Source organism: Acinonyx jubatus, chromosome A3 (assembly GCF_027475565.1).
Source record: "Acinonyx jubatus isolate Ajub_Pintada_27869175 chromosome A3, VMU_Ajub_asm_v1.0, whole genome shotgun sequence".
Lineage (NCBI taxonomy): Eukaryota > Metazoa > Chordata > Mammalia > Carnivora > Felidae > Acinonyx > Acinonyx jubatus.
Genome location: NC_069388.1, coordinates 18,399,275 through 18,421,996, shown reverse-complemented (window position 1 = coordinate 18,421,996; position 22,722 = coordinate 18,399,275). Strand labels below are relative to the sequence as shown.

At 46.6% G+C, this 22,722-nt stretch overlaps 1 protein-coding gene across 11 annotated transcripts in view; it reads right to left on the bottom strand.

Annotated features, from left to right (window-relative positions):
• Positions 1–22,684, bottom strand: part of ZHX3 (zinc fingers and homeoboxes 3) — a 127,491-nt gene extending 104,807 nt beyond the window's left edge. For 5 of the 11 annotated variants that reach the window (XR_008289098.1, XR_008289099.1, XM_053199951.1 and 2 more), the window contains exon 1: positions 1,451–1,689. The gene's annotated coding sequence lies outside the window, so the exon portion shown is untranslated. Of the gene's footprint in view, positions 1–1,067; positions 1,378–1,450; positions 1,690–14,052; positions 14,297–16,898; positions 18,842–22,566 lie in introns of those variants that run through there. The other 6 variants (XM_053199954.1, XM_027070103.2, XM_053199956.1 and 3 more) reach the window with 3 other exon arrangements.
• Positions 22,685–22,722: the final 38 nt, after the last annotated feature.

The following is a 22,722-nucleotide window of genomic DNA, read 5'->3' as shown; positions in this document are numbered from 1 at the left end:
GGAACATTTTCTCCAAAAGTTACCCCACTCCCCATGCAATGTTTACCTGTTGCCGAAGCACTGTGCAAATCAAACCCTGTTCAATGTATCAAGGTCACAAAACCAACTTGGTTAATATGTTTATCATTACATGTGAGCTCGGCCCTCTACAGCAACTTTGATACCATCTTTCCAAGGCAGCAAGAGAAGGGCCCTTTCATTAATTTCCTAGGAGTCTTTGATACTACTGTGCTGCTTCTGGATTTTTCCACTGTATGTCTCTTAGAAACAAATTAAGCCCGAATAAGTTGTTCCAGCTAATGAAGTGCGCTTTTGGCTCTTTCCCCGTGGTTGAGAACTATCCGGCAAAATACCAATTGTTTTAGGACGCATTTTCTCTTCGTTTTGAAATACTGCAATGCTAAGTTTACTACAAATAAAGCACATCAACATCACAACGTACAAGAGCATGTATAAATGGAAATTACTGTAATCCTTTTTAAAACTGAAGCTGTGTGGAGTCTCATGAATAAATACTACGTGTTCACATGACACAGATGAAAACAGAAAGGAGTGTGCCCCCCCTCCTCCACCTAACCTCCCCTCCCCATCACATAACAGCTTCTCACAGGGCGCGAGCCCAAGGCAATCACTGCTCAGAAATGCCAACCGCGCAACTCAAAGTGACTCAAGCTCTCAAACACTTCCCACCCAAGCTCCACATCCCACCCACTCCTCAGTCACTTCCGACAGGCTTCTCTGAATGGAAATCCCAAACTGGGATTACCAAGCCCCAAACTCCGCTCACACGCCGCTCTGGGCATCCGGGGAGCCGGGGCCCAAACGAGGGTCCCGGGGTTCAGGGCTCTACTGTACCCCAAGCGGCGGGAGTCCCGGCTCAGCTGCCTCCTTGGCGGAGCGGAGGCTCTTTACACCAGGGGCAGGGGCCGCGCAAGTCGCGAGAGTCGGAGCGACCGGCGTGGGGCCGCCCGGCATCTCCGCCCCGCGCAGGTCAGGCCGCCCCCCGAGTGCCCATGCCGGCTCCCGGGCGCCCACGCGGTCCCGCACCCGCGCGCTCGGACACGCACCCTCGCCGGGACAGGCGGGCGTCTGCGGGCGCCCCCCTCCCCTCCGCACCCCCTGTTGCTCGCGTCGCGGCTGCGGCCCGCGGGGGCTACAACCGAGCCCCAGGACGCCCGTGCTGGGTGGGGGGTGCTGACAGATGGGGCGAAGGCGGGGCTTCGGGGGGAAGGGGCGGAGCCTGCGCGCATGGGGGTGCTGGCTGCTGACAGAAAGACCCGGGGCAGCGGGCGGGAGGGGCTGGCGGCCGCCGCGGGTAGGGCCGGGGGTCAGGCGTGGCGGGAGGGAGCTCGCGCAGACGCGGGGGAGCTGACAGGCAGAGAGACACACAGACACGGAGACTGACAGTCGCGGGGGCACACGGGGTCGGCGGGCCGCGGCGGGAGCTCACCTGGCAGCGGCGGCGGTGGCGGCGGCGCCCGCGGCCGGGCCGCTCTCCCCGCGCTCCGGACCTCCCTCCCGGCGGGCGGGCGGGCGGCCGGCGCAGGCCCCGCGGAGGCGGCGGCGACGCCGGAGCCTCGGACTGCTGGGCGGCGGGGACGCAGCTGCACCAACCGACTCCGGGCCGCTCGGCTCGGCTCGGCCGCCCTCGGAGGTGCTCGGCTCGGCTCGGCCCCGCTCGGCTCGGCTGGGGGCGGGGCCCGAGGCCCCCCGCCCAGGTCGCCTCTTGCGCCCGGGGGGCGGGGCTTTAGTGCGGGCGCGAGCCCCCTGACGTCGCGGGGAGCGGACCTTGCCCCGGACGCATGCGCAGGCGTCGTCCCGCTTTTCCCCGCGTGGAGACTGAAAGGGGCGGAGAAGGAGGGCACAGGGGAGCGGATGCTGCGACCCTAGAGGTTCCCGGCTTTTGTACTCTATATCCTGGTCTTTCTAGAGGACCACCTAAGGAAGGTCACACTAGGCTACCCTTTCGAAAGGATGTAGGGCAGGGATCCTGGTGTTTTCCAGCAAGCATCGCCTGGGAGTTGGTTTTTCTTTCATCCCATCAATGCTCCACTGCAATTTTTAATCTCTTCTATTTCTAAACGACAACTTCTGATGGCTTTTTAACATTAAATCTTAAGGGACTTGAGAACTTGCAAGCATCAGTCCCCTCAAGTACAATAATGTTGTCCTTTGTTTACAGCTTCTACTGTGGAACCTGTAACACCTAGGATGGGGTTGGACCCTTTTCTGATTTTTTATCACACAGCCCAGGTGCCTGTTTTGTTATGGAGCCCAAGGCTGTGGCAGATATGCTCAGAAAGTGATCCCCACCTTTAGAATCTAGCAAGAGCTCTGCAGTCTGACCACACCTAGGTTGGAATCCCGGCCCTGCATTATATTGGCAGATTAATGATTGGCTGAGTGACTTTGGACATGGCATTTCATCTTTAATCCATGAAAGAGCATTGAAAATATTAGTAATTAAGCCAGTAGAAATGATGGGAAGATTTAAATGACAGCACACGTGGGGCTTTCCACACAGTGCCTGGTGTTCAATAAATAAAGCTGACTTTAACTTCAGGTTGTGTTTTAACCTTCAGATTCTGAAAAACAGCATATCTATACATAAATATTGAGCAGTATGTCAAGCTTGACATATTCAAAGCCGGACTCTGGAACTTGCCCCTCAATTTGCTCCTTTCAGTCTCCCCCACCACAGTAAAGGTGAATTCCATCCTTCTGCTGGCTGTGGCCAAACCTTGAAGTCATCCTTGACTCCTCTTTTCCTGTCATCACATCCCACCTGTAATCCAGGAGCAAATACCTTTCAAATACCCCTATTTGAGCCCTCCTCTTCTTTCACCTAAAATATTTCAATAACCTCCTATCTGCTCTCCTCAATTCCACTCTGCTCTCAGCTTCTTCTCAAGCAGCCAAAGAGATTCTATTAAAAACTAAGTCAAAACATATTTCTCCCCTTCTCTAAAGTCTCCAATGTCTTTCCATCCCACTCAGGGCAAAGATCAAAATCTTTTCACCAAGGACCTCCAAGAACCTAAGTGTGAGCCCCCCTCTGCCCCACCTAACACCCCTCCCCTTCTCTAACTGCATCTCCTTGCACTCTGCCCCCTCACTCCATTCCAGCCACACTCGCCTCCTTCCTGCTTCTGGAACATGAAGCCTCACTCCTACCTCAAGACCTTTGCACATAGTGTTTCTTACCTCCCAGATACCAGAAAGGCATGTACCCTTACTACAAATTTCAAAATTTTCAAAAGTCATCTCCTCAGAAAGTTATCTACACCACTCTACTAAAATATCAAGTCCCACCCCCCTCATCATTCTCTTCTCCCCTAACCCTGCTTTACTTTTCCTTATAGCCCTTATGACCTGAATATCATCTGTAATGTTCTGAGGGCAAGGACTCATGTTGCTCATCTGCAGTATCTGGAACATGGCCTGGGATGGTTGGGTAGGCACTATATATTTCTTGAATAAGAGTAGATACGGGATATGTTGCTCTAATTTAACTTCATTTACTCAACAAACTTTTCTGAGCATCTATTCCAGTCCAGGCACTGTGGAATGTGGAGGCAAACAAGGCATTCTCCCAACCACTGAGGAACTCAGAATTTCAAACGATACAGATGTATAAAGAAGTATTTCTGGAGGAAAATATGTAACTCTGGATATATGTGCCACCTGCTTTGGGAAGCAGAGAGAAGGACATAATTAATACAATATAGGAGAGTGTAGAAAGTCTCCCCACAGGAGGTGACACTGGAGCTGGGTCTAAAGACTTGATAAGGAGAGGACTCCAGGCAGAGGAAACAGCATGCACTCAATACCAGTGTTGGGAAGTGGGTCGAAAATAGTATTTACCCAAGGAGACAAGTTATTTTCCTTTAAAAAAAAAAATAACTTAAGTAGATTCCAGGTGAGCCCTATATAATGTCACCTGAACTCCCTCACATTCTGATGAGCTTTCTCAAGCAGAAAAGAAACTGCCAGAAGTATAATGGATGAAATAGAATTGCCACCTGACCTCTACTTTACTGGAATGGGCTACACCTACAACCTTTTTGTGTCAGGGTCCAGAGGCAAAGAATATGTATCACTTAGGAGTTTGCTGCAAGTACCAGTAACCCCTCAGCCAGTTTAAAAAAAAATAAAGGGGAATTTACCTTATGGCTTTTTAGTGGTCAAAGGGATGGGTTCCTCAGGCCAACAAGAACCCAGATGGACTGCTGGATGGATTGGAAACAGAGCAGGTTTTGCCAGTAAGATTCTCCCCCACAAACTTGTTTTTCTGTGCTTCCAGGTAACACAATGGGAAATATGTCTACCAGGTACACATAGACTAGAAATTCCTAATCATTCCAATGCCAAAATCTCAGAGAAGAGCTCTGACTCAACTTGAGTCAGGTGTCCCACTCCCCCAGAACAATACAGGTCATGTAGTTCACCAGGAACCTGCCTCTGAATCAAGGAATGGAAAGAGGCTGTAAGTGACCCAACTTCAGTCAGGTGCCCCCATTCCCAAGGACAATTATGGCCACTTTACAGTTCATGGAAGTTCATCAGGAATCCACCTCTGTGGATCAAGGCCATGAAAAAGGGAGTTGTTTTGAGTTGAGATATCTTAATAGAAGTGCCTCGCAGAACCATTGATTCCACTTAAAGGCAAAACACCTGGAAGATATTTGATAGTCACACAGAAAATGAATATTGAGTTCCTGATTTCTGCAGAGTAGGGAGGCCTCTTTTTATGTAGCAACCAAAACAGGAAGTTATTCTTTTCCCAACAAAAAGTGGGCAGAAACTGGGGTGGTCTCTATAAGCCCTCTCTTGTGGGTATTCTGATGGCCTCTTGTGGTAGTTGACATTAATGCTAGCCACCAAACATTTCTGGTTTGTTTCCCAGGCACATGATGGGGTTGTACTTCCTTACAGCTTGGAGTCAGGAGTGTCCATGCCACTTGCTTTGGTCAATAATGTGTAAGCGGATATATTCCTGGGTCCAAACTTTGAGAGCTGGTAGGCAATTTTGTATACTCTCTTTCCCTCAGAAACAACAATAGACAGTGCTTGAGATGGTGATAGCTCCATCAGTCTGGGTCCTGAAGGGAGAAAACATTAAATAATGCCCCCCAGTGCACTCACAGTGCACATGTAGTATGAGCAAGAAAGATACCTGCTGTTATAAAACGATTGGGGCTTGTTCATCACCACAGCAAAACCTAACCTTTCCTGACAGATGCACCTTATAACATCCAGTGTATCCCACTCCCCATTGCACAACATTGAGGCTATTCGGCTGGGATAGGCCTCATTTTCCACATGTGAGTATGGACTCTGGCTGTACTAAGTCAATTGGAGTAATCCCATCTACTTTGCATTGATTGCTTCAAGAATAGACCTATTACCCAGGACTACAGCTATCAGTATCTAATATTTGCCCCTTCACAATAACTGAATAAAGTCATCATTGCTTCCCTGGATGTCAGTGAGGAACCATGTGTGGCTGGTAACTATTTTGTGACCATAAAGAGAGCCAGCCTAAAGATGAAGCCAACACATGGAACGGGGAAAAGCAGAAAGAACAAAAAAGAAACAGTTGGGAGTGCTGATCAAGGCTTGCCTGAACCAATAAAGTCATGTAAGTCAATAAATTCCCTGTATTGTTGACTGTAATTTGAGTTGGGTTTTCTATTATCTGAAACCAAAAGCATTCCAACTATGGCTATTCTACCATATCCGCTGCATAGCTCTGAAGAGTAGCCAGTGCTATAGAATCTCAAGGGGCAAAATGTCTGAATTTTGAACAATCACAGGAAGAGAAGCTGAAAATTCTGTGATTTATATGCCAGCTCCTTTTCTAGAATAAGGTATCACAACACAGGCAGAGCACAGAAAAGGAACAGTAACCAGCTGAGAACCAAGGATTCGAAGAAGAACCCTACAGTATCAGGATAGTGACGAGCCCCTAGCTTGATCAGAAGTACGTAGTTCATTTCATAGAGAAGGTTCTATCACTCTCCATGAAACTTTCTGTTGCATTTATAAAGTCTGGAGTGAAAGAATCCAGGAGGAAGTTTAATGCAGTATGGAAGTAAGATTAAATTTGAAACTCCTGGGTTTGAATCCTGTCTCCCCCACTTACTTGCTGTGTGAACTTGAGTAACTTAGCCCCCTAATGTAGTTAAGAGAATTGAATGAGATACTCCACGTGTTACTATTAACATGGTGTATGATGCATTATAAAGATTCAAAGGTTAAAAAGGATGTCCCATCAGCTTTTTTTTTAAATGTTTATTTACTTTTGAGAAAGAGAGAGAGACAGAGCTCGAGCAGGGGAGGGGCAGAGAGAGAGACACACACAGAATCTGAAGCAGACTCCAGGCTCTGAACTGACAACATAGAGCCTGACGTGGGGCTCAAATTCACAGACCACGAGATCATGACCTGAGCCAAAGTTGGATGCTCAACCAACTGAACCACCCAGGCTCCCCTGTCCCATCAGTTTTTTTAAGAAAGTTTCTGAATCCAGTTGTGCCAACTTATTGCCTGTCAGCTCTAAAGCACACTTCTTTGCCTTGCCCCGTGATACTGAAGCTGAATTCTGTAAACATTCCCCTTTTGCCAGGCTTTGTCAGTAGAGAGGACTGGAAAAATGCAAAAAAATGGAAGCATACGGGGCTTCCTGATTCAGAGGCTTCCTGTTTCCAGTCTGCTCTTCCTGCTCCTACAGTGCATGGTTGCCAGGGGTCTATGGGAGACCCGGTGATGCTCACCCTCCAGTGAGCTTTTCTGCCACCTGGATGGCCAGCTTCTGACCTATTGCCTGTGGACTTCCAGCAAAGTTCTCCACTGTGCAATGGGCTGAATTCCTGCTCTCTCCAACAAGGCCCAAATCTCACCCTGGGGCTGGGGAAGAGGTGCTTGCAAGTTTGTTCTATCCTTGGCCACTCTGTCTCAGCCCTAGAGATAATAGCTGCTGTCTATAGCTACTGTGCCTGTATTCTTTGGAGCTCTCTTTTGACCTTTTTAGTCACCAACAACCTTTCACTGGTTAATAATTCTTCATATTAAATGTTTCTTGTTCAAATTACTGGTGTGGTTTCTGTCTCCTGAGTGGGCCCTATCTTATACAGAGTGGCCCTGACTGCCATTAGATGAGTTTCTGGGATTAAAAAGGGACTGGTTTGTGGGGGCAGGTGAAGGGAGTACAATTGTGTGTGTAACAGTATTTATCAAGTCATGACTTCATCCTCAAGAGAACACTATAAGAAAAATACAATGGTGAGGCCTGATGTCAGAGACGGTCTTCAGCTGGCCCTTGCAACTAGGGTTTGGCTGATCCAACCCAGCTCAGGTCCTGAGCCAAACATGATGGGCGGGATCCTGAGCCCTATCACAGGGTGGAGCCTAGAGTTACATCTTGATTATGAATACACAGTTTCTGTTGGACCAGAGATGAGCTTGAATGTCCATAAAACCATCCCAGCTCAAGCCATTGTCTGTCCCCACCTACCACTCTCCTTCCCCCAAAAATAGGTATCGTGCGCCTACTGTGTACCTACTTAGGTTTTGATAATGCAGCCCCAAATAAAAGCGGAGACCTTCATGTAGCTTACAGTCTAGTAAATAAGGCGTACATTGGTCAAATAATTAAAAACATAAATCTTACAAGGTGCACGGTACCATGAGATCCACGAATAGGTGGCTTTGTCTCAAAGATGTTTGGGGAAATAGTTGCTGCGAGATCTAAAGGGAAAAAAAATACTAAATGTATTGGTCTGCTCAGGCTGCCATAACAAAATATTATAGACCAAGTAGCTTAAATAACAGAAATTTATCTTCTCATAGTTCTTGACGTTGAAGGTCCAAGATCAAAGTCCCAGCCAATTTGGTTTTTGGTGAGAATTATCTTCCTGGCTTGGAGATGGCTGCTTTCTTGCTATGTCCTCATATGAACTTTTCTTATTATTTGTGCACAGGGAGATAAGGGGAGTAAGCTCTCTCGTGTCTCTTCTTACAAGGACACTAATCCTACTGGATCAGGGCCCTACACTTATGACCTCATTTAACCTTAATTACTGCCTTACTCCAAATATAACACACTGGGGAGTTAGGGCTTCAACATAAGAATTTGGGGGGGAATACATGCATTTAATCCATAATACTTGGCAAATAGCGGAAAGAAGAGTACTTCCTATAGAGGGAACAGCACATGCATAGGCCCTTTGGTGGTCAAGGATACATGGTGGTTTAAACAAAGAGGAAGAAGAAAATTGTACAATGAGGCAGATAATTGGAGAAGATAAAGCTAGAGAGGTGGACAGTGGCCAGATCATGCATAGCCTTGAAAGTCATGGTAATAATTTGAGTCATATCCTAAGAGCAAGAATGCTTTACTGAAGTGATCTGAATAGGGGCAACATGCTGGGTGGAGACTAGAAGGCAGGGTTTAGAATGGACACAGAGAGAACAATAATGAAGTTGTCCAGCGTATTGAGGCTCAGCCAAGACTATATAAGTGGTCATTGGCTAGCCTGGAGGAGACGCTGGCCAGAAAGATTGCCCAGGGCCAAGGAAGACAACCAGTTTCTAACCCAGGTGAACTATGACTTGCAACTTCTCTGCAGTCTTGGCTTCTCTCCTGCTATATATACTCCACCTGGTAGACCCCATGCCTTATATCACCTCAGTCAGGACAGACCATCTCTCTGAATAGCTCTGTTTCCCTAGCCCAGTCTAGCCCAGCTTGCCTTCCTCCTTTTCCCATACTGGACCACAGAACGAAGATTCATCATGCTGCCCCCTGACCAAGTAGATTGACCAGCAACTGCCCATCCCTTCTCCAGACTCTTCAGTGTGACATTCAAGCCCTGAGCAAACAAAACTCTTCACACTTTAATGTAGGATCTTGAAGAGCTTTAATTTAAGAGAAGATGTGAACTGGAAGTGATCCATTCCTTGCACAGATGTATCCTGGTTTCAAGTCATCTGAGTGGACTAGATAATGTCAAGCTCAATACAGAGTGAAAGGATCCTAAATTGTTAGCACTCCTACGGGCTAGAAAAAAAATCTCTTTGGGAGAAGTTTACATCATCCTAAACTTAAAATAGTTTCTACTAACAATTTTTTTCATGCACTACAGTGCTAATGCACAAATACAGCCAGACATATATGAAGACAAGACACCATAAGAGAAAACAAGTAAAGCAACAAAGAAACAGACTCATGATGACCCCATATACAGGAAATTGTCAGGCAGAGACTAAAAAACAGCCAAAGGCACTATATTCATGGAGATAAAAGCCAAGCTTAGACAAGGAAAAATCATGAGATATCACTTCACAACCATTAGGATGGTTATTATCCAAAAGAGAAAAGAAAAAGAAAAAACCAGATGTTGTAGTTGATGCAGAGAAATTGGAACACTTTTGTGCTATTCATGGGAACGTACAAGAGTGCAGCTGCCCTGGAAAACAGTATGATGGTTCCTCAAAAAAGTTAAACATAGAATTACCATATTATCCAGAAATTCTACTTCTAGGTAACATATCAGAAAGAACTGAAGGCAGGAACTCAAACAGACATTTCTATACCCTTGTTCAGAGCAACAGCATTCACAATAGCCCAAAGGTGGAAGCAACCAAAATCTCCATCAATGAAGATGAATGAAAAAACAAAATGTGGTCTCTATACACAATAGAATATTATTCAGCCTTTAAAAAGGAGAAAATTCTGACATATGCCACAACCTAGATGAACCTTGAGGACATGATGCTGAGCAAAACAAGCCAGTCACAAAAGGACAAATACTGCATGATTCTACTTATATCAGGTGTCTATAATAGTTAAATTCATAGAGACATAAAGCAGAATGGTGATTGCCACAGATTGGGAGGAGGAAAGGATGGAAAGTTGTTGTTTAATAACATTTAAAAATGTTTCAGTGTTGCAAGGTGAAAAGAATTCTGGAAATTGGTTGCACACAAATGTGAATGTAATTAAGACTAGTAAACTGTACACTTAAAAATAGTTATCATGGGTTATGTTGTGTTTCTTTTACCACAATGTTAAAAAATCTAACGAAGAGGGTAAAATCAGGTCATAAAAAATACTTGGCTGAAACAAAAGAAGGAAGAAAAAGAGGAAAATGGGAACAAAAACCAGGTAGAACAAAAAGAAGACAACAAGATTATAGATGTAAATGGTTTGGAACCGTGTCTGTAATTATGTCAAATATAAGTGGACTAAGTATTCTAACAAATAGAAAAATATTGTCAGGGCAAATTTTTAGAAATTTTTTAACTGTTTTTTTTTTTTTTCGAGAGAGACAGAATGCAAGTGGGTTCGGGCAGACAGAGAGGGAGGCACAGAATCTGAAGCAGGCTCCAGGTTCCGAGCTGTCAGCACAGAGCCTGATGCGGAGTTCGAACTCACGAGCTGTGAGATCATGACCTGAACCGAAATTGGACGCTCAACAGACTGAGCCACCCAGGTGCCCCAATAGGGCAAATTTAAACAAAATATAAGATTCAACTATATGATGTTTATGACATACTTTAGTATGAGGTCATATAGGTTAAAAGATAATGAAAATATTCTCGCTAAAATTTTAAATAAGAATACCTATTTTAAACAAATTCCCTTAGAAAATAGAGGGAACACTTACCAACTTATTTTATAAGGTCAGCATAATCATACTACCAAAACCTGGCAAGAACATGACAAGAGAAAATATCACTGTCTCTCATGACATCAATACAAAAAATCCAAAACAAAATGTTAGCAAATCAAATACAGCAGCAAATTAAAAGGATAATAAGTCATAACAAAGTAGAGGTTATCTCAGGAATGCAAACTGGTTTAATATTTAAAAATCAACCAACCACATTAACAGAATAAAAAGGAAAAATAATTTGGCTATCTGAATAGATGCTAAAAAAAAGCATTTGACAAATTCAACACTTATTCACAGTAAAAACTCTTAGCAACCTAAAGATGGATGATAGTTTCCTCATTCTGATACAGGAGATACAGGGGGGATCAACTAGAGCTAACACCATTCTTAATGGTAAAATAGTGAGCATTTTCCTCTCTAAGCTCAGGAACTGACAAGAATATCAGTTATCACCACTTCTAATCAACATATTATGGGCTGTCCTAGCCAGGGCAATAAGACAAGAAAAAGAAAAAAAAATCAAAAAGCTAAGAAAGAAAGAAATAAAGCCGTCTTCAAAAATGACATAATGGTAGGGGCCCCTGAGTGGCTCAGTTGGTTGAACATCTGACTTCAGTTTGGGTCATGATCTCCCCGTTCATGGGTTCGAGCCCCGTGTCCAGCTCAGCTCAACCTGGAACCTGGTTCGGATTCTGTGTCTCCCTTTCTCTCTATCCCTCCCCAGCTTGCTCTCTGTCTCTCAAAAATGAATAAACATTTTTAAAATTTTTTAATAATAAGTTAAAAAATGACATGATTGTGCAGGTAGAAAATCCTAAGGAATCTCAAATAAATTATTGTCTTAGTCTGGCTGCTGTAACAAAGTATTATAAACTGGGTAGCTTATAAACAATGGGACTTATTTCCCCTGTTTTGGAGTCTGGAAGTCTGAGGTCAGGGTGGCACCATAGTCAGGTTCATGGTCAGGTTCTGTGAAGGTCCTTCTCCAGGTACATAATCAATATGCCAAAGTCAACTTCTGTCTTCCAGCAAATGTCAAAAAATAGTGTTAAATAGTCAAAACAGTTTTGAAATAGCAAAAAAATACCAAGTACCTACAAATGGATCTAACAAAAGACATGTACGACCTCTATGGAGGAAACCATGAACATTTTAATAAATATTAGAGAATAAATGAATAATGGAGAGAGATACCATGTTAATAGATTAGAAGGCTCAATATTGCAAAGCTGTCATTCTCTTCAATTGGTCTATAGATTCAAAGCAATCCCAGTTGATTTTCATATGGCACTTGACATGGTCATTCTAATTTATATTAACTTACATTAAACTTTATAGTTTATATGAAACTGCAGAAGGCCAACAATGGCTAAGGTACACTTGAAGAAGTACAAGGTAGAGGGGATTTAGTCTATCAGCTAACAAAACTTATCATAAAGCTCTAATAATTAAGACAGTATGGTATTGTTATAAGAGTTGACAAAAACCAATGGACAGGAGACCCCCCCCCCAACCATATTAATGTTAGAGATAGCATTGCAGAACAGTGTGGGGAAATGATCTTTTGAATAGTGTTAAGTCGATTGAATGTCCACATGGGAAAAATTACATTGGAACCCCATTGCACACCATCCTCAAAAGCCAATTTCTACACATTATGGACTAAAATATGAAAGGTAAGCCAGTAAAGCTTTAGAAGATAACATACAATATCTTTATGACATCAAAGGAGGAAAAGTTTTCTTAAGACAGTAAAAGCACTAACCACAAGTGAAAGACCGATAAATTGGACTTCTTTATAGTTAAGACCTTTCGTGCATCAAGAAACATCATTAGCCACAGAAGAGAAAGATTTGCAATGCACATAGGTGGCAAAGGATTTATAACCAGAATATATAAAAACTACTATAAATGATGAAAATATAGAGCAATGGAAAAATGGGGAAGAGCAGGGTCTGCACACAAAAAAATCCACATGGCCAATAAACATATGAAAGGTGCGCAGCCTCATTAGTAATCAGGGAAATGAACCAAGAGAAGAGGTACTACAGACCCACCAGATGGCTAAAGTACAAAGTCTGATAGTACCAGTTGCTGGGAAGAACCATTGGTAAATGTACAAGGGGAACTCTCATATATTGCTGGAGGGCGTGTACTTGTATAATCATTTTGGGAAACAGTTTGGCATTATTTTTTTAAGTTAAGCATAGGAATACCTATAACCCAGCAATTCTGCTCCAGAGTATATACCTAGGAGAAATACATGCCCAGGTGGAACAGGTGGACATGTAGAAGAATGTTCACAGCAGCATTCTTTGCAATAGCCCCAGGCTGGAAACAACCCGTATGTCAATCAGTAGAAGGGACAGATAAATTGTGGTATATTCACTTGATGGAATGCTTTATACTGCACAAAACATGAATGAACTACAGCTGCACACAGCAACATGGAACTCTTATAAAAAACGTGGAGTAAAAGAAGCCAGACACAAAAGAACAAGGACTGCTTTTGTATAAAGCCCATAACCAGACAAAACTCAACATGCCCCTGCCCCCACAATCTTCCACCCCTCCCTGTACCTACGAATACATGAAGAAGGGTAATAAAAGATGGATCTGCGGGGTGCCTGGCTGGCTCAGGAGCGTGCGACTCTTGATCTCGGGGTCATGAGTTCGAGCCCCACATTGGGCGTAGAGATTACTTAAAAAAAAAAAAAAGATGGATTTGCAAACAAGTTGGGGAATCACTCTTTTGTCCCAGCCACAACTGCCCCTCTGCTGGATTGTCTCCAATCGGAAGGGATGAGAAGAGAAAATGGTCCTGGGGGTGAGCTGAAGGAAATTGTTGACACAGCTGTCTGACGTGGGGATGGAGAACAAGAGTCAGGCACCCCTCATGTTGGAGTTCCTTATGACAACCTCAGTGACATTTTAATAAAGTCACTCAAAGTTAGGGGGCCATACTGACACATTGCTAGTGTGTTAACCTTCACTGGAGACCACGAGGTGGGACAAGCGGCACGGGCAGTTTCTGAAATGCAAGGTACACCAGCCAAATAAAGCCAAGCAGTTTTCACAAGATTCCCAACAGCGAACATAATTTTGTTTTGTGCATGTTCTTCCAGATGTCTTCAGGATATCTAAACATTTTTTTTTATTATTATAACTACAGGATTATATTACAGACTGTTGAACTTTTAAAAATACTTAACAACAGGTGCTAGACATCTGTCCGTTTGAATACATGTAGACCTACTTCTTACTTGGGGGTGATGGATATACCCATTATCTTGATTGTGGTGGTGGTTTCATGGGTAGTGAAACATGTTGAAACTCAAATCCTTAAGTGTGTGTGACTGTACATCAGTCATACCTCAGTAAAACCAGAGAACTGTTGTGCCTTCTTGCTCTTCGGCCGCTTTCCCTGCCTGACGCTGTAAGCCCCATCCATTTTGCTGTGTGTACATCTATGCCATCTTTTCACAATGCCGTGCAGAATCTCCCGGCAGGTATCCGTGGTTTACTAGCTCCTTCCTTCGGCACTTCCCTTGCCTCCCGTTCACCTATGCCATGAACATTGCTCTTCTAAATATCCTCCTCCTGGTGTTCTCATGTATCTGAGCAAATTTTCAAAATACATTTCAAGGTGTTAAATTGCTAACCTCTGTGCCCTATGCGTACTTAATGTTACCGAGAACTATGTGCTTATTTTCCAGGAGGGCTAAGCAAGTTTCCCTTCCTGCCAGCTGGCCATGGAGAGTTCCCAGTCTTCGCTTGGGTTTCTGACTCTTCATGCTGCATGGATGTTGGTTCCTCATCCCTCCCCTCTCCCTCGTGTAGTATTGACTTCATGGTTACTGACAAATCTTCAGGTTCTTTTGGTTTATATACCACTTCAAGAGCCTCTTTTTTATTATTATTTTTGAGAGAGAGGGAGAGAGTGGGTAAGAGGGGCAGAGGGGGAGAGGGAGCAGAGGAGAGAGTGAGGGAGAAAAGAGGAGGGGGGAGAGAGGGATAGAGGAGGGGGAGAGAGGAAGAGAGAGAGAGAGAGAGGGAGAGAATCTTAAGCAGGTTCTACGCAGCACGAAGCCCCACATGGGGCTCGGTCACATGACCCTGGAATCATGACCTGAGCTGAAATCAAGAGTCGGGCACTCAACTGACTGAGCCACCCAGGTGCCTTTTCATGGTTGCTGACAAGTAATTCGTCAGACCATGGCACACGGCTGTGGCCATTCCCTAATCCTTAGGAGATGGAATTTCTTTCCATCTTTACTTGGTTTATAATCATGTTTTGGGGGAGGGGTGCATGTTAGAAACGGGAGCTGTATAGCCTGTCTTTCTGGGCATTCCCTGGCCGCCTTGAAAGGTCCCATCTACATGAAGGAACTGGGCCTTGGTGCTGGGGCCAGTGTTTTAAGCTGCAAGGAATGTGGTGACTCAGCTGGTCTCTCAGGGACACCTCTGTGAACAAGGCCGAGGGAAGGAAGTCATTACACAGGCAGCTGGGCTGTAAAAAACAAAAATACTCTACACACCAAACTCTACAAAGCAGTGTGGCTGTGTGTCCCATGACTCAACGGGACTGTTTCTGCCACGTGGCGCCCAGCTCAGGATATGTGGCACACAGCCTTCACCTACTGCCGGCCGCTTCTCTGAGCTGCTTAGAAAGCTGAGTGGGTGGGGGCCCCGAGAAAACCTGTGACTGTCTTCTTTCTCCTCCCTCTCCACTCTGGCCATTGCTTCCCCAATCATCTCCTTCCTCCTTCCTCTCTAATCCTCTTGCTGTTACACAGAACAAAAACAGGAATTTAGTATTTCACGCCTGCTGGAGACGCGGCGGGGGACACAGTGAGGTCAAAACACCCGCACCCTAGGAAGGCCCTCTGGAGTCAGGCAGATGACTGCCTGACAATTCATATCACCTAGACAGGGGCTGGAGTACCGGAGAGAGGGGCCAGAAGGAGGTGGGCCAGCAGCAGAGGATGGAGACTTTGAGTCATGTGCAAGATCATCAAAGATGTGGACGCTCACCTCTCCTGGAGACCTACTATGTGCCAGACGCCACTCTTGGGATATATCAGTGAAGACAGGTCTTGTCCTCACAGGGGCTTACATTCTTGTGGAGGGGGAGACAAATGCCAAATATCATAAATAAGTAAAACATATAGCATGTGAGACAGTGGTTCATGTTCCTGGGAAAGATTAGAACCAGGAAAGGTTGGATGGGAGTGGTCAGGGTAGAAAGGTGACATCTGAATCTGACTAATCTTGGCGTGGGTGAGGGAGTGAGCCATGAAGGTGTCTGGGGAAAGCACTGTAGGGACCTCCAGGGCAAAGGGGGAAGTGTCTTTGGTGTGCTCATGGATCGGGATCCACGAGGAGATGAATATGGCCGCTGCAGAATGGGTGAAGGGGGCAGAGTGGGACAGGAGGGCAGCAGTGGGCGGTGGGGAGGGCTCTCCAAGCAGGGCAGGTTTGGTTTTAACGGCATCCCGCTCAGATGGCTTTGACCTCTGGGAGTATGGCGCAAATGGAGTACAAAATGAAACTACAAATCTTGCCAAAGATGTAGAATTTATGAAGCCGATGAGAATGGTGTTGGCAAACTGTGGGAATCACACAAAGCATTAGCAGATGAGGGCCTGTTTGGGTCAGGTCAGAAAAGGACAGTGACGGGGAGGAGTTTCCAAAGAATGATTTAAGTAAGAGGTAAGTCTTTGGGAAAACCAAAGGAGCCCCAAAGTATTTTTGGATGGTTGTACTTTTTAGAAAATACAATGCTCCACGTAGGAGGTCATACCATGCAATCTACACCCTGCTCCCAAATCATTCATTCTGTAGTCATACTAAAAATTAGGATATGGTGGCATATACAAACCAAAATGTTTACTTAGAAGATAATAAGATTTTGTTTAGTATACCTTTAAGTTTCTGTTAATAACTGGTTTCTTGGGTGGCTCAGTCGGTTGAGCATTGGACTTCGGCTCAGGTCATGGTCTTGTGGTTCTTGGGTTTGAGCCCCTCAGTGGGCTCTACGCTGGCAGTGTGGATCCTGCTTGGGATTCTCTCTGCCCCTACCCCGCACACACGTGCTCTCTCTCTCTCTCTCTCAAAATAGTAGACTTTGAAAAAAAAATACCTTGTTTCCTTTTCTTCCTATATAACAATGGTTCCCACTTAGCCACATTGTAGTAAAGATTAAAAAAGAGCACTCACTCACTAACACATGAACTAATCCTTATTGTAGGTCTTCTTCCACGTGTCAGGCACCGAGAGAGACTCTGGGGGTAAAGTGATGAGCAAATGTGTCCTCATGAAGACATAGCATTCATCAAATGGTATATACAAAGTGTCACATAAAAGGATGAAAAAGCACTTTAAAAAGGAAAGAAAAGGCACATAATGCTATGAGAGGCTATGTAAAGGGGTACCCTAGCCGGAAGGTGCATCAGTTAGTTACTGCTCTGTAATAAATCACTACCGACCTAGGAATTCTCAACAACAGAGATTTATTATCTCAGTTTCTGTGAGTCAGGAGTCTGGGCATGGCTTAGCTGGGTCTTCTACTCGGGGACTCCTAAGGCTGTGCTCAAGGTGATGGTGGGACTACATTCTCACTTGGGGGCTCAAGCTCCCTCAGATTGCTGGCAGGATTCATTTCCTGGTGGCTGCAGGACTGAGAACGCTGACTTCTTGCTGGCCGTCAGCAGGACCTAGGGACCACCCATAGCTCCTTGCCACTCAGGCTTCCTCAACATGGCTGTTCCCTTCCTCAAGTCAGCAAGGAGAGTGTCAGAACTAGTCTGCTAGCAAGACTCTATGTTATATAATCATGGGAGTGACACCCCATCACCTTTGCCATATTCTAAAAGCAAGTCACAGGTCCTACCCCCACTCAAGAGGAAAGGATTACACGAAGGCATGAACACCAGGAGGTGGGGAGACAGGGGGTCACCTTAGAGTCTGTCTGCCATCGAGGGTTTCCCAGAGTAAGTGACAATGGATCTGGGATCTAAAAACTGACTTGGCATGAACTGTATAGATAGGGGGCAGGGGGAGAACAATGTGGGCAGACAGTGCAATAACATTCACAAAGGCTCTAGTACAATGACCAGCAATATTATCTCTCTCCTGCTCAACAACCATCCATGGCTCCTCAGTGCCTATGGCTTTGCCCAACACTGAAGGCCAGACAGGTCATCTCCTGGGCACTTACTTTCTCTCTCCATCATCTGTGCCTTTACTCACTACTTCCACCCACTTAGACTGCCCTTGCCCTACTATATACACTCCATCTATATATAATTCAGGGCCCAGAAGAAATTGATCTTCCCTAAACAATATTTTTGAATACCTATTTAAGAGGAGGGCACCACGCAAGACCCTTCTTTAATTGCAAAGCCTAGTGACTTTCATCCATGGTCCTGGGTGTCAGCAGGTCAGGGCAGAAGGTATACCCAAATAAAAAGAGGAGGAACGGAAGTCCCTTGCCGAAGGTCAAGCCAATGGGGCAGCTGGTAAGTCCTGCAGAGATTTTGGACACACAGAAAGCGCTGTTTCCTACGGTGGTTAATGGTCTTCCAGTAATCCTCCCCGGGCTAGAAATCACAAACGGATCCTAAGGTTCAGCCAAACTGACGTTTTTCCGGGAAGGACAGCTGGAATCGGGAACTGCCCAGCCTCAGCCCACACTGCCAGGCAACCTGGCCAGGCTGGGTCAGTCCTCCGCTGGCAACAGAGGCTTCGTTGGCAGGAAGAGGAGATAGCTACGGAAGTGTCCTGCGCTCCAGCCCAGGAATCCCTGACCACATCCAGGGCCTGTCCTTGAAAAGCTGAGAGAAGAGGCCCCAGTAGCCCCACGGCCGTTGCCACATCAGCAGGAAAAGGCAGCATGGGAGGCAAAAGCGACTTAGGCCAGTAGCCCAGAGCCTGGCTGCCTCCAGCCGGAGGTGGAGGGCGGAGCCGGAGGCAGGGGGCGGAGCTGGAAGCAGGGGCGGGGTCGGCGGATGGGTGGGGCCGGCAGAGGGGAGCGGTGACCCGCCCTGCTTTCCCAGTCCCGCCTGTCAGTCCCGGAAGGAGCTGGTCTTAGACGGCCAGTCCTGGAACTGAGCACCTGCCCACTGCTGCCATTGGGGGGTCGAGTCTCCGCAACCGCCTGGGGAGTGGCGGGGGCAGACCTAGGGGCGGAGGAAGGCCTGGAACCCCCTGCATCCCAGTCCCACCCCCATCTTCCCTAGTGCCATCTCAACACCCATTAAAGCTTTTTCCTTTGCTCTGGGGGCAGAGGACCCTCCCCCCACCCCCCCAATCTGATACTTCCCCCCCCCCCCCCCCCGCTCTCCTCACCTTCATCTTCAAGACTGAACTACCCCCAGGTAGCTCTGCAGGGCCTTTGCACTAACCAGTCCCTACACCCAAAACATCATTCGCACCCTTCTTCATCTAACTAATTTCAACTTATTTTTCAAGCTTTTCAAAGCCCTCCTTGACCTGTCCCATCTTGCTATGAGTTTCAGGGCTTGGTCCGCCTGAGCCTGGTCATCTTAAATCGCAACTGCCACTGCCGGACTACCTGTCTATTCTTTCTCTTCTACCCCACCCTCCAAGACTGTGGGGTCGCTGCAGCATCTCTAGTGCCTGGCCTAGGTATGGTGCTCAGTGAGATCATAAACATCCTGCCTGGGAGTCCTCTGCGATCCCCTAGACCTCTGCCTGGTGACAAACTCCTGTAGTCACTTCACCTGTTAGAGCAGTAGGTCTCAAACTAGAGTGTGAATCAGAAACACTGAAGGGGGTAGGGGTGTCTTATTAAAATACAGGTGACTGGGTCCCACCCCCAGAGATTTTGATTCCTAAGTGTGGAGCAGAGGCTGAGAGTTTACATTTCTAAACATCTCTCAGGGGCTGCTGCTGCTGACACAGGAACCAGGTTTAAGAATCACTGTTAGGGCCGGGGTGCCTGGGTGGCTCAGTTGGTTAAGCTGCCTTAACCAACTCTTGATTTCCGCTCAGGTCACGATTTTACGGTTCATGAGGTTGAGCCCCACGTGGGGCTGAGCCTACTTGGGATTTCTCTCTCTCTCTCTCTGCCCATCCCCCGCACGTGTGCACGTGCTCTTTCTCTCTCTTTCAAAATAAATAAACATTAGAAAACAAAAAAGAATCACTGTTAGGGCATCAGTTTCTTCATCAGTAAAATAGGATAACTACTGTCCATATGCCGTATGAGGTTTTATGAGAACGAAATGAGATTATGCAGATGAAGAACTAAGCATGGGGCCTGTACCCAGGAGGTAGTCACTAAGTGTTTGCAATTGCTACTGGGAGTGGGAAGGACACATGCCATCAGGGGAAACATGAGCAGAAGAGGTGGGTAAGGGTCCAAGCAGGGCAGCTGGGCTGGCAGAAGAGCAAGGCCCAGCACAGCAGCCAGGGAGTCAAGGTTGTGCTATGGAAGCAGGGAAGCAGCTGGGAACCATGCACAGTTCTGGAGCAGGGCAGTGACAGGTGGAAGCTGAATGTGGCAACATTGAGCAGGAGGGGCAGCAGCAAATTCCCTGTGCTGGCTTTTCCTTGGCTGTTTGGCCAGGCATAGAGCTGCTAGATTTAGCAAATAAAAATGAAGGCTATCCAGTTAAATTTGAAGTTCAGATAAATAATGATTTTTTTTTTACTATAAGTATATCCCAAATTGCATGGGACATACTTATACTAAAAAAACTTTTGTTATTTATCTGAGCTTCAAATTTAACTGGGTGTTCTTTATTCTTATTTGCTAAATCAAATAATCCTAGCAAGACATCAACTCCCTAGCCCCCAAGCCCCAGGACTCCATGCTGGAGGGAGCCAGCCACAGGTTCCTCTGCCTCCCTCCCCATTTTCAATGAGGCCACCAGGCCACCAGGAGTGACTGAGGAGCTGTTCCAGGCTCAGTCTGGCTGCCATAACAAGCGGTCACAGCCACAGGCCTAGGTGAACAGGTCCTCCCACTTCACGCCGGGTTCACCCAGCAAAAAAGTCATGAGGCACAGTAAATAATCATTGGGTCTATAATTTATTGAAGCACCTAAAGTTACCAAGTCCCATAAAGAGGGAGGTGCCACGTGCACTTGTGGGTTACTTAAAAGTCAAACAGTTGCCACTGGCATAGGCCTGCCTGGTGAGGGTACCCAGGGAGAGGAGAAAACAGCCCCTGTCCTCAACCCCAGACATGAACAAACACAAGAGCCCAGGGTGCTTACATGCTCAGAGCGTGCCTTGGAAATAGTTCTATAAAATGCAAGCTAGAACAGGGTGGTCCCTGCCTCATTCAGTTCCGTTGGACGTTGGAATAAGTCATATTACCAGCGGCTGCCTCTGTCTCCCCCACCCCCATAATCACCAAATCCCGATGATTCATAGTTCCGGAAACAAGCCTGTTGGAAATCCAATTACTGCAACAACCTTTATGTCAATTTATTTCTTCACTAAAGAGGAACAATGAAAACAATATGTGCTCCTTTTTTTTTTTTTTTTTTTTTACGTGATACACATTTTTGAATGCCTAGTGTGTGCCCTTTGTGCTAAAACTCAGGAGTTCTCAGCCTTGGCTACACAGTGCCATCACCTGAAGATTTCCCAGGTGATCCCAGTACCCCAGGCATCAGTATTTTTCCCAGGGTATGGTGCTCTCAATGCACAGCCAAAGTTGAGAACCACTGACTGAGTTCGTCCTGCTTAATCCTCACAACACAATCCTGCAAGGTAGGTTTTATCTCCATTTTGCAGATGAGGAATTGAGGCTCAAAGAGGTACAGTAACTATGGCATCAGTAGCCATCACCTTGGACCTTTCCTTTCCTCCCAGGCTCCCTTGTGGGATTCTTATGTTTCCACGGTTTCACTGTTAAATATAATAGTTACATATAATGCTTCCACGGATATGTTGGAGGCAGCGCTGCCCTCTGGCCAGCTTGAGACACCTCTGCTCCCAACAGGGCTCTTTTGAGATACAAACCAGACATGGTTTGGGTTTAGGACTGACACTAAATGGCTTTGCTATAGTGAGCACAACTGGAGACAGTCACCCCACCCAGGTCCCGTCATCTTGGGTCACAGAACAATGGCGGCCACCTCTCACTCCCCACCACCCGGGACCCTCTAAGCCTGGCTCTTTACAATGCACCCCACTCCTCCAAGCGTCTCGGTGCCCTCGCTCTTCACAGCAAACTCCCTCACCTCCTGATTCCTAGCGCATCTTTTTTGCAGGAGCCGTACATCCACACGGTTTGTCAGAAAGGCCTTTGATCGAGGACAGGCCACAGATCCGAGGGGAAAGAAAACCCGTGTCCTAGCCCGACTCCTCGCCCTTGGCTCGCGGGCCCGCCGATTCTTCAGACGTGCGCGCACCTGGGCTCACCTGTCCGGCTCCCGCCCGGCCTGCAGGCTGAGAGGAAGGGCAGCGGGGCGAAAAGGCTGGTCACCGCCTGCCCTCTGCTGGCCGATAGCAGTATTGACGTTCCACCGGTGCGTCAGATGGGTGGCATGAAGGAGAGCGGGCATCTATTGAGCTCCCGCTGCATGTCAGGCACTGAACTGGGCGCTGGGGTGTAAGGATGAACGCGACCTGCTCTCACAAAGTTCAGCTTCAAATGAGGAGACGGACAAAAATCAAACAGTCATTCAAACAAATATGAAGTTACAGCCGTGGGCTGTGTGAGCTTATGATGCGAGGCTCCTGTCCAGTCTACGGGATGTGTCGGGACGGTCAGGGAAAGCTGCCCCTGAAGAGGGAACGTGTCAGGGCCAAGTGCCCCACAAAGTCGTTTCATGTAATCTCGGAAATCACACGAGGTGGCTATCCGCTTTGCCAAACAGAAAACAGGCTCAGACTGGGGAAAACTTACCCAAGGTCATACACCAAGCAAAGCCAGGAGGGCCTAAGTCTGCCGGATTCGAAAGTCCCCGCTTTTCCACTGCTCCTGGCTGTGGGGCAGGTGGGGGCCACCGGGACATCCCATCCAGCCGCTTTAGGGAGCGGGGCGGGGCCGGGGTGGAGCCTG